The sequence below is a fragment of the Schistocerca gregaria genome, chromosome 3, assembly GCF_023897955.1.
Source record: "Schistocerca gregaria isolate iqSchGreg1 chromosome 3, iqSchGreg1.2, whole genome shotgun sequence".
Classification (NCBI taxonomy): Eukaryota; Metazoa; Arthropoda; class Insecta; order Orthoptera; family Acrididae; genus Schistocerca; species Schistocerca gregaria.
Window position 1 is genome coordinate 549,396,789 of NC_064922.1, and position 13,442 is coordinate 549,410,230.

Genomic DNA, 13,442 nt, shown 5'->3' on the forward strand with positions numbered 1-13,442 from the left:
TCCTATATGTCGGGGGTACGAAAAATATGGAAGTATAGAAGATAAAGCCAATCCTCATTCAATTTGAAATTTAAATTGAACAACACGCTTGAACGAATAATAACGTTGAGCTGAAGGCTGTCGACATGCCGGAAACGCACGTGGTCTAGTTTAGCTAACCAACTCAAAGAAGCACAGACCTCAAGAAATGAATTCAAGACTGAGACATAGAAATGTAATTCTAACACGACAAACAGATAACAGACGCACAACACATTCACACATTAAAGACATCAACTGAAACAAGACATAGGTTGGACAAAGCACTCTCCTATCGTTAAGTAGCTGTAAGACACGAGTCGTATTATGTAACTGAAACATTAATAAGCATTTTTGCACTCCTTACCTGAAACAGATACTCCGGTGTGATTTACCGTGGCTACACTTCTAAGAAATCCATTGGCATCTCAACTTCAACAAAATATTTAAATATTCCAACAATCTAAACTTACACAATAAGAGATAACTAGGGCGGACAACTTCGCCTTTCGAGGACCGATCGAACAGCGATGTCCGTAGGTAGTAGCGGAAATGGGCAGAGAAAGTAGCTTCCTGTACCAAATAGAACAGTTGCTGCCCAGTCCTCCCTAATGTCTCTTTGACACAGCAAAAGATACTTAGTCTCTACACAAAAGTTGGCCAAACTGCCTCTACCACTTAATCTACACCCAAGAACCAAAATACATGGAAGCACCAAAGACAGACATTCACACATTCTCGCTTGCAGACGAGACAAGGAATGGAAAATGGAAACACAGACATGGAACGTAATAAACGAGTGAGGAAAAGAAGAACAGGACTATATATAGACTTCATTTACCTATAGATGTGTGAAATAAAAAAATAAATTGAGAAATGGCATTTTGTAATGTGCCACTGTGGCTGTCTTTCAAAACACTGCTCCTGCTTTTACTCAGAATCGAAAGCACAGATGTATTGAACAGCAAAGGTGCAAGTAAGTATAGAAAGGTAAAAGGCAGCTCATGCCACCAATGGAACGACTTACATTGAGGCGTTCCACATAGTGTTTTTCATTCCAGCTGTAACGCTCCTATTTGTGTGGGAAAGAGGTGATATCCAAGCATGACTCTGGTATGTTTGGCACAATTTTGCATTATGTAACGTATGACATACTGTCTAGAAAAATATATTACTCAGTAAGGCAGCTGCAGCGCTCTTAGGGTTGAAGTGGATATTTAATTAGGTGGTATGTTCAAAAAAATGGTTGAAATGGCTCTGAGCACTATGGGACTTAACATCTGAGGTCATCAATCCCCTAGAGCTTAGAACTACTTAAATCTAACCAACCTAAGGTCATCACACACATCCATGCACCTAGAACCGCTCGGCCACCTACGGCCGGCTAGGTGGTATGTAAGTGGGAAACATCCCCCACTTTTCGGGGGCTAAAAACTTATTTTTATCGGTCTCGTTGACATTTAAGGCCTACGGGTGCGGGTGTCAGGGGAAGGAAAGGGATGATATCTAAGTGTAACTGGAGAACTAACAACAAAACCTAGTCCTCATATGATGTAGTTTACTATCTAGGAAAAAATGTTGCCAAAATGAGACGTCACCGCCACTGATAAAGTTGGGTGTGCGTTGAGGACTTAGTATGTAAAAATAATCGGAAACGAACGATATCAGTGGAGAATCCATAGTTTTCCCTGTCAATTGGCTGGCTGGTGTCAATCCTGAAGACACGTAACGGCCAGAGATGAAGGTGGTGGTGCGAAGCGGTGAGATGTAAAACATACTTTTTACAAACTTGGAGCAATTGAGGAAAACTTGGTACGACTGTGACTTATTATCTGAGAAATTAATACTGTGGTAGTAAGACATTCCTAGCACAACAGATTTCATTCCTTTTACTAATATAAGATTCAGATTAAGAAACAAGCCAACACCAGATAATCAGCTGGTCGGTGGTATGGAGCTCATTTCAGTCACACGTGATTTTCAGAGGAATCATCGTGAAGTACCGTGCATGTCGCATCAGGACTAATGTAATGGGCAGAGCTAATGCCAGTACGTGGTCAGGGATCAAGTGCAAATGGTGGGAGCGAGTGCTTCGGAATTATGGTACAGGAAACGAGCTGACCCCCTAACAGGTACGACGCGGTGCGGCGCCGAACAGCGCTAATCGGCGCTCGTCCGCCTCTGACGACTTCCGCTGCCCGACGAGCAGAGGGTTCGCACTTGCTGGGTTTCATTAAGCGGCTCCGAAATTTGTTAAAGAGACCGTGGCTCAGTGGAGAGTGGTTGGGGGGAAAATTGAGGAGAACGTTTTTGCCCCAGCCTCAACTAAAGGGTATATCGGCCGACCGGGGAGCCCATCCAAACCGGTGATTTCGCCTCTAATCGGCTTCGATTGCTCCGTGTGTTTCGTTTTCTGGCGGGCTCTGTACTCCCCGCCGGCACGCTACTGCCGTTCAGCCTTCCTGGAAGGCCGCAGCAGGCTGCGTGAAGGTGACTGCGGGCTCGAAACGCTCAACAGGCGTGGTAATTCAGCCTTCTGTCAATCGGTGCGGCTGCTGAAGGACTTCGCCAAGCGAACAGTGGAAATAACGTCGCCACACGTTTCGTCCGAATATTCGTTTAGCATTAATCGGGATTTGTCAATGGCTTCGTTCGCTTCAAATTAGCTTGTGTGGTTTGGGGCAACGAAATACGGTCTAGTAACTATCATTTAAGGTGAATATATCTGAGCAATCTTGAAACTGACGTTTAGTATGGTTTTTAAAGACTGGAATCACCGTAGATAAAAATCTGATACTCATTCTTTTTCTGACAGGAAGGGCTGGATTATCCGTTCTCAAAAGACAGAAAATGTCCATCTAAATTGCTCCAATAAGAGCAAAACAGTCTTCATTGATGCGACAATCTTTTTTGGCGAATATTTATTTCTGTGTGAAGAGCTTAGTGTCACTGTGTAAGAGTTCAGAGGGATTATTAAGCGTCCACAGTGCCGACCGAGCGCCAGTCAGTGAATTCTGACGGCTATCAAGTCACATCAATGAAGCATATTCAAAAGTCTCTTAAGTGAGGAATCTAAAAATATACAGGGATTGGACTAAAATGCGGAAAAACAGCGAGAAAAGTATGCACTGCACTCCGTCTTCAGGCCACAAATGGCCAATCGGAACCATCCGACCGCCGTGTCATCCTCAGTTGAGGATGCGGATAGGAGGGGCGTGTGGTCAGCACACCAATCTCCCGGTAGTTATGATGGGTTTCTTTGACCGGAGCCGTCAAATGGCATCACGAGGCTGAGTGCACTTCGAAAAATGGCAACAGCGCATGGTGGCTGGATGGTCACCCATCCAAGTGCCGGCCACCCCCGACAGCGTTTAACTCGGTGATCACACGGGAACCGGTGTATCCACTGCGGCAAGGCCGTTGCCGAGAAAAATATGCGTCAACATAAATACAGATGCTAGCCAAGACTGCATGGCGGTTGTTGTGTTTGACTACGAACGGGTCGTCTCCAACATCCTCAATACGTTGCAACTGTCAGTCAAGTTCAGGACAGTGTTCTGTATAGTCACAAATACATTATGTCGGAGCTAAGATAATTCGGAAGTGGGTGAATTGTTAGTGTGTTTTTCTCGTGACCAAGGTAGCCAAAGAATGTGGAAACATATGGAAGAGGTAAACCACATGCAGGAACGGCGGAAAAACAATCAGAGATCGTGCCGGATGGTCCTTGAAGAGGATTGTGACGAAAAATAAAAGAATAACAGCTGAAAAAGTCACTGTAGAGCTGAATGTCAATCTCGCGAACCCTCTCAGCACCAAGAAAAGGCGAAGGGAGCTGCAGAAGCACGGAATTGCAGGGCGAGCTGGAATTCCAAAACCACTCATCAGTGATGAAAATGCCCGTAACTGGTAAACGTACTACCAGAGCCATAAAAGCAGGACTATGGACCAATGGAAGACAGTCATTTGGTAGAATGAGTCTTGTCTCACAGTGTTTCCAATTTCTTACCGAGTATTGTGGTATTCAATTCCCCCCCCCCCTCCCCCCTACTTCCCTCCCCCCCCCCCCCCGCCCGGAATTAGTCTGATAAGACAGGCATTGTGTCATTTTGGTTGATCGGGTCCATCTCACAGTACAGTATCTATCCCCCAGAGGACGGGTACGCTAGTTACCAGGTCGACCAATGTTAGGCGAGTAATGGAACATCTCATGGAAATACCATGAAGGGGCGGAAAAACGCCAATGTGCTCTTGGTGTGTTTGGACGGGGGGGTCTCGTCCAAGGCGCGGAGGACGCTCTGCTAGCTGCTGTCGACTACATTGCCTGCAACTGGCTGCAAATCGTGGCCCATGTCAGCACGAACGACACCTGCGGCTTGGGTTCTGAAGTCTTCTTCTGTTCCTACAGGCAGATTGCTAATTTGGTGAAGGTGCAGGCTAAGCTGCCAATTTGTAGCATGGTATCCAGGAGCGATCGTAATCCTTTGGTTTGGAACAGAGGGAAGGCGGACACCAGAGGATCAGACGAATCTGCGCGGCATGAAATGGGAACTACTCGATCTTCGGTAGTGGATGGAGAGCTGTACGGTTCTCCTTAAAATGACAGGCGTCCGTTACACGCAGGAAGTGGCAATTAGCATAGCAGAGTACGTGTGGCATGCGTATCGGTTTATTTTTTATTTTATTTTTTATTTTAGAGGAACCCCACATGAGATCGAAGATACACCAGCCGCTTCATCCTCGAAAAAGCGAGTCCCGGCAAATATAGAAAAGGTTAACATGGCTGAACTGTGTTGGACTCATGTATGCGGCTTTTTAAACCTTAGTTCCTATTCTGTTATTGGTTTCCCGCAGATATTGCGATTATGCTGTTGTTCGCTCTCTCCTTGAGAGGCAGCAGCAGTGTGTATCGATATTCGCACCTTGTGCTTATAGTTTCCAGCTGTGCTGTGTGCGAGCAGTCGGTCGGTTGGCGTGGAGCAGCGAGGAAATCAATGCGGTGCATAGTTTGGCCGGGTCCGCTGGCGGCTTCCATGTAGTGTCGGATTGTGTGCGGCTGTTTCTATTGCTACGAGGTCCGTGGCTCACCGACCCTGCACACGAAAGTTGAGTTTGGATTTAATTTACCGGAAAGTCAAGACCGTTCACATTGCGCCGTTTGGTTATCGTTGTTGGCTGTTGGGACATTCCCCCTTCCAACAACGTGTGTGTTTTGAGTTCGCAAAGGTTTAGCCAGCGTCCAGTGGAGTCTAACTGTATTTGGTTATTTGCAATTGAAGTGCACCAGCGGAATTTTCTGCCTTGTGGCCATTAACGTTCCGGTACCTGCCCTGGCCGTTGACGTAAATTTAGGCAGTGTCCTTTCCTCACCGTGTTGTCGCTGTCCAGCATGGTGTGTAGTTCAACAGCTTAAAGCATGCTTGATTGTGCGTGCCTATGCCTTTTACGTTTGCACTGAACTCATGGTTGTGTGCTGGTCGAGTGAAGCGCAAGTTACCTTGTCGGTGTGTCCGTTGACTGTCTGTTGCTTGAGCTGTCGTCGGATCGAATTGGTTTGGGCCGACTGCCTGTTTCACATGAGTGAACGTTAGTATTTCAAGTGCTGACCGATCCTCGAAACTTCTGACTGTCGTTAGCTGCACTGCCTTTTCTTATTTTCTGTTGCGTGTATTTGTATGACTCATAGCCGATGGTTTTGAATCAAAGTTGAATTATTTTTAGTGCTGTGTTAAGTCATGGGCCTTCAGCCACTTTAAAATTAAAGTTCCTTGCTTTTCAAGTGTTAGATTGTTTAGGGGCCTTCGGCCCAATTTACAATAAGGCCTTCTGCGTTGTGTTCTTTTATTTAATTTTATCTTGAGTCTTAAATCATCGGCCTTCAGCTTTTCAAATGTTAGGTTGTAGGGCCTTGAGCCAAATTAAAGAACTTACTTAACGTGATGACTCCTGTCTTCTAAATATTCATTTTGGCATTTGAATTTTGAATTAATGGCTTTTAGCCGTTTTTAAAAAAATAAAGTGGTTGTGCCCTTAAGGCATAAGATAGTGTGGCGTATTCAGCCGATAACTAAGTTCGAGAATTTGTACTGTAATGTTTGGCCAAATAAATAAAGTTATATGTGTTCGAACGTAACTGACAGACACTGATTTTGGTCCCTTTCCACAATTCCAACTACCTGTCCAGTTCTGCGGGTGTAGTAAATTTCAAACGTTCATTTTTCCAGCTAATGATGGCGGGGTCTGGCCGTAGGTACATACAAGCGATTTATTTAACGCAGCGGACTTTATAATGCAGAGTGATGGATGCCCTGACGTATCTACCGCCAGTTAATCTTGTTTACGTTAATCTAGCAAACTGTCTATGGTTTACCTATCCGTTTCCTAGAATCATCCTGCGGATAATTAGTTATTTAGGTAGACAAGTTGCCTGTCCCCTTCAAACTGACGCAAAAGTTGCACCACAACATAAATCAAAAATAAGTAAATAAATTGATCAGGATAAATTAGTACATACGAAAGAACCAATGCAGTTATCCGTATCACATTTATTTAAGATTGAAACCATAGATATTAAATCACTGGTATTGACCCCTCACTGCTTAGCTCTGCCCTGCTTAACGCACACGATCTGCTAATACACACGAATTGACTGACACGACCGTTGTACGAAATATCAAAAAAAGTTAATACCCCAGTGCTGAAAGAATTGTATTTGTGATCTCTTCAATTTATCATAAAGCCAGTACAGTGCCAGAGCGTATGCTACATCACCGTAATCGTAGAAATGCGGAGATACAGAGCGCTGCTTCTCGTAGATTTCGAGCCAAAAGCACTGCTAGAGCCTCTCAGATCTCTGGAATATGACTCGAAAACCTTGGACGGTTGACTGCGGTGCGAATACTGCTAAATGAGTACTGCCTTATATCTTTAGTGTGCAGCAGATGCTGTTTGCTGTACCAGCGACGAACGCCCAGGAGTAGGGCGAAATTCAGATAACGTATAAGTATAGCAGCAAATACAGTGTTCTAACAGCTGTCTACTACAAAAGAGCACAAAGCAGCAGTCCGTCAGTCGTCTGCACAGAGCGCGTCCGATCTGAACGAACTCTAAGATGGAAGACGGCAAATTGACTAAGTTTCTCTATTGTGTTTCCAGCAGATCTCATTTCCCCTCCTCTTTAAATGTGGGTAGCGAATCATTTCTGGAAGTCGCTTTCTTTGGTTTTGGTGTCGAAGCTTCTGGAATATCTCCACAGTTCGTCGACGAAATGTGAAAATATCAATCCACGTCAAGTCGATTACATTTTTGCCGGAACACGCTATGCCTACGTGCTCAACAAGTTAACGGCCAGCGGCGCCGTGGTGGCGGGTCTCAAGCCGTGCGGAATCCGCTGTATTGTCTACGGTCGCGACTGCCAGGCGCCAGGCGCCACAGCGTCTCGGGGTTCGCGAGTCTTAAGCTGCTGGTCCCATTTGCTCTACAAAGACGGCCGCTGCGACCCACTCGTACTTCCCACGGCTACGTGTCTCAAGAGTTTCAGAAGGAAAATGGTATAAGCATACGCTCCCAGTCTTTCTTACACTGAGCTAGTACAGTATTGCTTCTACCCAGTCACCCAACATGAACAAACGCAGATGATACAGTAACGGATTAGACCCTATCTGATATCTCCCTTTATCAAGTAATACCGAAAGGGAAGGCTCCTTGTAAGGTGCAAAATATTACCACCTTGCAATCTACAGGAGCATCCAAGCTAAGGTCCCATTATTAACAGCTCTTATTGAAGGTTATACTGTTCAGGTAGTATTAAGAACGGCGACTGGATGCAACTGGATGCAACTGGGAGTGAACAGAAACGAAATCCTAAGGTACGACTGGAATATTTATGATAAGGATTGGTTGGTCGCAGGTGGTAGCGGCTATTTATTGCAGTAAAGAATTCGGTAGCACGAAGGCTATTTGGAAAGTAAGGTCCGATAGGTTGCGGAATGGAAACGACAGTAAAAATCCGATGCAGCTTTGCACAGATGTGTTGGGCAGTGTCTCTAGTATACCTGTCGATAGCATCACATTGCTCTTTCCAGTTCTGAGCACAGAGAACGAATATAACAATAGTGTCTCCCGATAAGTATGGGTACTCGCTGCGAGATTCTGCCTGATTTCATGCGACCGCTTGTAATGTACGTATAATGCATGACAGTACTCGGACACACACAGCAGGAGCATATACGATGCCCCTGCAGCGTTTTCGATGGAAAGCGTTTGATCAGCCACAACACGGCCCCGACTTGGCTTCCTCTAACGAAAATGAACCGCTTGCAACGAGAAGAACCTTTTGGCTCAGACAACGACCAGCGTAGAGAAGCAGTGGAAATTACAGGCGACTGACTTCTATGTCGAGGGTACTGGAAAGTTGGTACAACGCTACTACAAATGTCTAAGTCTGACCGGCGACTACGTAATGAAACGGCTGGATGCTGTAGCAAACTGTTGCAAATAAAAAAGTTTTTCATTTTCTCTGTGGTTTCCATTTCGCGACCGATCGATCCTTGCTTTCCGAATAGCCCCCTTACCCAGGGTAGGTATCACGGATTCCTAATATGATTAAATTTTCATGGCTGAGGTTCACAGTCACCTAATTTTTGAATGTCATCATATTCTTCGTTGACTGTATAAATTGTTTATTTCACTGTTCCAGTTTCAGCCTTTGGTCGATTTTGAATTAGCACTGCGAAAGATTTTGTGTGAGCACATGTCACAAATGTGCTACAGCTAAGTTTTCTGCAGTTCCACTTGAAAATGGCCCAAAGACCTAAATTTCGGTAGTGGAATAAATAATTTCTACAGTCAACGGCAAATAGGGAGCCCTTTAAAATAGTTTCCGAATGCGACTTAATCTGAGTGAAGTTAGGCATCACAAGTCAATCAACATGGTGATCGGATGCTTTTATAGATCATCTGTGTTAGGAGCTATAGTGGTAAGGTGCTTGAGTGTGACTTCAACTCACCAGGTAGATTGCGAGAGTCATGCCATCAAAACTGTTGGAAGAGGAGTGACATTATTCCGAATGTCTTGTTCGAAAACTATTGCGAGCTGCTAGTTAAAGAACTAATTCCTTCAGTTAATGTTTTGGAATTCCTAACAACAAATCGATCTGAAGTTCTAGAATCAGTTAACGTAGAGAAGGGTATCAGTAATCATATGGCCGTCATAACATTTATGAGTATGGGTGTTAATGTATAAGGACCGTCAACAAAGGTAGGAAATGTTTTTGCTTAGCAAGAGTGACAGGATAGAAACTGTAGAATATCTGAATAGTCAGCAAAAAATATTCAAGCTGTGGGGACAAAGATGTGGAGCACAAAAAAATCAAAACCATCGTTCATAATGCAACTATGTAGAAACTTCTGCATCTGAATATACGCAACACACAGAACCATCCTCCAGTTACAGTATTATAAAATTTATGTCTAGTGAACTAGAAGATCAAACAATGTATTTCATTCCAAGATTAATGCTGTCACTCCCCACAAGGGTAAATAAAATTAATGGAGGTGATAAACTAATCTTGTCTATCTGAGTAACAAACAGAATTAAGTATTTCGACATATTTATATCCAAGAGATTTATGTGATATGGAACATTGCTAGCATGACACGTCAGTTCGAGCCTCTACTATACTCCACACTACGAGACTGAGTCCTGCCTTCCTCACACTGCATGTAAGTCCACGAAACACTCCATGTGGAAAAAAAAAAAAAAATGGAAATGGTAGCGATCGCTTGCACCAATCACAAACCACCTCCATTTACCGTACAACTTTCCCCCCTCTATAAGACGGGGAAAAGCTGTTCCTCCAGTCCTAACACATTTTGAGGCATCGAATAGGCGTTCACTCTTACATTTTCTGCTATCGCGGTTGGCGTCCCATTCGCACGCACAGCTTGTGTGATACGTGGCCCTGGAAAAACGCAGAAGCTCTCCTAGCGCCACAGCGTCGGATCTGCCGCAGTGCCACCCCTTTCCGCTGCTTCAGCAAAATGTTTCCACAGGTCTAACTGATACCGACCTTACAGGAATGTTCACAGGAAAGAACGTGACGACCTCTGCAGAAACTGGGATTGCACAATGCCTCAGCCGGACAATTTTCAGTGTCTGAGTGTGTTACAACTCGACGAAAGCAGACGTGAAACGCCTGGCGGTGGATTCGCCACTTCCCATGGCCAGTGGACCTCCCTGTGGTTCAGGCAACGCCCTCTGCCTCGGCTTCCGCTGTGTGAAAGCCAATCTCCTTTCATTCTGCTGGTACCTGCTCTTGCGACCCACTGTGTTCTCCCAATTGGCACAGTAATACTCCCCTGCTCCAGACGTGGCTATCCGACAAAACAAGGACTGAGCTCCACTATCTCTAATAACTTCACGCATCTAGCTACCGCTGAATTCAGTATTAGAATCAGTATCAACCCTCTTTGATAGTCTTCTTAACTATAGACGCTTCCTAACCAAATGAAAGTACTCTAATTGTATGCGTTAGCTCCACTGCTCTAAAGGACTTGTCTTTCAATCTGACTAAGAACCGTATGACGGTTTGGTCTTACGTAAAATCAGAGAAATGTTCGAAAAAATCTACTCAGTCACTTAATGACCAAAAGAAACGCAGCATGGATTTTTGGTGCTGATTTAATTAATAATTAGGATATTTTACTGTTCTGGTGCTTACAACAAGGAAATCGGTATGGAGGACTTTATTGATATAACAAAATACGGTGATTGGCAATAGGGTGACCTACGTTATTTGCATGTCTCTCCTTGTTAATTCGGTGAAAGTCTTTAATGGATTGTGAACGGCTGCGGTTGGTACTAAGATGAGGATTCGAGACAGAGAGACAGGAAACGTTTTGGCTGGGCAGGTATGTGACCGGTGTATGCGACCGCAGCCAGGGTGGCGTAAGATTTTGGGAAGTGAGGTCGCACCTGAACCAACAGGGTACGGCAACTATTGTCCTCTGACAACGGCTGCTGGCGGCTAAGCTCCAGCCTCGGGCGGTACGGTGCCAGGCGCAGAAGTCGGGGGCGACTTTTCCATGTTTTTCTGAGTTCTTTGGGGATTAGAATCTGCCGCCTGTAGAAAGTGCAGTCCACCATAAAGTAATTTTAGCCGCTTAGTGGTCCTCTCTGAATTTCTTGAGCCTGATTGCAATGGTGTGGACCTTCGCGTGCGAACGTGCAGTTGCCATAAAGAAGAGTGATCTCAGATCGCAGTGTTCTAATGAATACTTTTTCGTAGTAGGGGAGAGCTCCTTGTTGCCATTGGAAGCTAGAAATGACGCGCTATTTTGGCGGGATTCTCTGTTGGAAGACTCCTCCTAGTTGGTCGGGAGTAGTTTGTATGTTTGCGATTGCGGACTGGCAATATTTTGGCGACAAGGAATACGCAGGACGCGAAGCACTGGCTGGTACGACGTGATCGTGAAGCACTTGCGAGCAGGTTGGGAAAGAGTCCGGATCGACTTGGCGTAGCAACGCGCTAGAGGGTGGCGCATCCTGGAGTCCTTCTCAATTGCTGACGATTCCGTTATCGCGGTGGGTCCTGCACGTCTTCACCGCGCAAGTAGAAGCATCTCAGTCTTACTTACGGTGAGCATTACTTAAACTCATTTCACATTTGTGGAATCCAGGACGATCGTCTGTCTCATCTCCTTTGCAATGGCAATAAACCTGTACGTCTTACGGGCTTTTTATCATCAACTTCCAGTCACTGTTCCGATCATGCATCATGGGATCTAATAACTGTCAGTTATCATTCAACATTGGGAGAGTGTAAATAATCTTTATATGAATTTAGATAGAGATAATTATCACAGGTTTCTATTATTCATTAATGTGTTGATCTCATGATTGTATTTATACATACAATTATATTGTAGGCTTCTAATGGCCAGCCTGTGTAGCCGTGCGGTTCTAGGCGCTTCAGTCTGGAACCGCGTGATCGCTACGGTCGCAGGTTCGAATCCTGCCTCGGGCATGGGTGTGTGTGGTGTCCTTCGGTTAGTTAGGTTTAAGTAGTTCTAAGTTCTAGGGGACTGATGACCTCAGATGTTAAGTCCCATAGTACTCATAGCCATTTGAACCATTTATATTTGAAGGCTTCTGATCTATATCCTGGAAGATATTGGCAATCAGCTCAAAATCAGCCCCAATGTACTACTCCAGCCAGACAGAATTAGGCAGAGTGAGACATTTGTTTTACAAATTCCCTAGGGCCCTAATTATCGCTTTATCCATTTAACTTTGTGCACAAACTTTTGGAGGATGGTTCTTAGGGAGGTGGCCTACCCGCAATTAGTTTTAGAGATTTAAGAGAAATCCTTCATCACGGGGTTTTGCACATAATAGCACAGAAACGAAAAATGACAAAGGTGAAATATTGAATTCAGTCTTCCGAAACTATTCAGCGGCGGATGATCGTAACATGGCTATTCTTTTCAGTCATAGTATTAACACCGAAGTGCCAGGTATTGAGGTAACTGATAGCTTTGTAGTGGAGAGGCAACAGAACCAGATCTCTAAGGTTCTACAGAGGTTATGCGAAAGAACTTGCTCTCCTTCTAGCAGCAGCTTACCGTAGGTCTCTGGAACCAGGAAGGGTACGTGGCGGCTTGGGAAAAGGTTAGCATTCCCGTTTTCAAGAAGAGCTTCAGGACCTATTCACATAATTATAGACCCATAACATCGACATCAACCTGTTGTATGGTTATGCCCATGTTTTTTGATAATATATTGTGACATTTTCGTAGAGAGGAAATCTCCCCTATAAAAATCAACATGGATTCTGCAAACAGAGATGTTGCGTATCTCAGCCCGCTCTGTTCCTCCATGAGATGCACAGCGCTGTAGATATCGGCGCGCAGGTTTGGTGCCGTGTCCCTCGACTTCAGGAAGGCATTTGACATTTAACGAGAAAAATACGAGATTAACAAGTACCGGAATGGAATTAAGTCTTCCTTGCAGATAGAACTCAACATGTAGCTATCAACGGAACAAAATCGAGAGATGCAAAAGTAATATTAGGGGTAAGCCAAGGAAATGTGGTAGAACCGTCACTGTTTACAATTTACATATATGATCGAGTAGAATGCGTCGGAAGCTCTTTCACACTGTTCGCAGATGATGCGGTTGTCTATACATTTCTTAGATATAACAATAAAGAGACAACAATAAACACACATTTGACATCTTCAGAAAGCCAACAACCACAGACGTAATTATACATGCTTCATCCAACTACCCACAAAATCAAAAATTAGCGGCCCTATGACACATGATACACAGATTAAATAACATTCCACTTAGCAAAGAAAACTGTGAGAAAGAATTAAAACAATACAACTCATAACCACAATCGATGGTTACAACACCCATA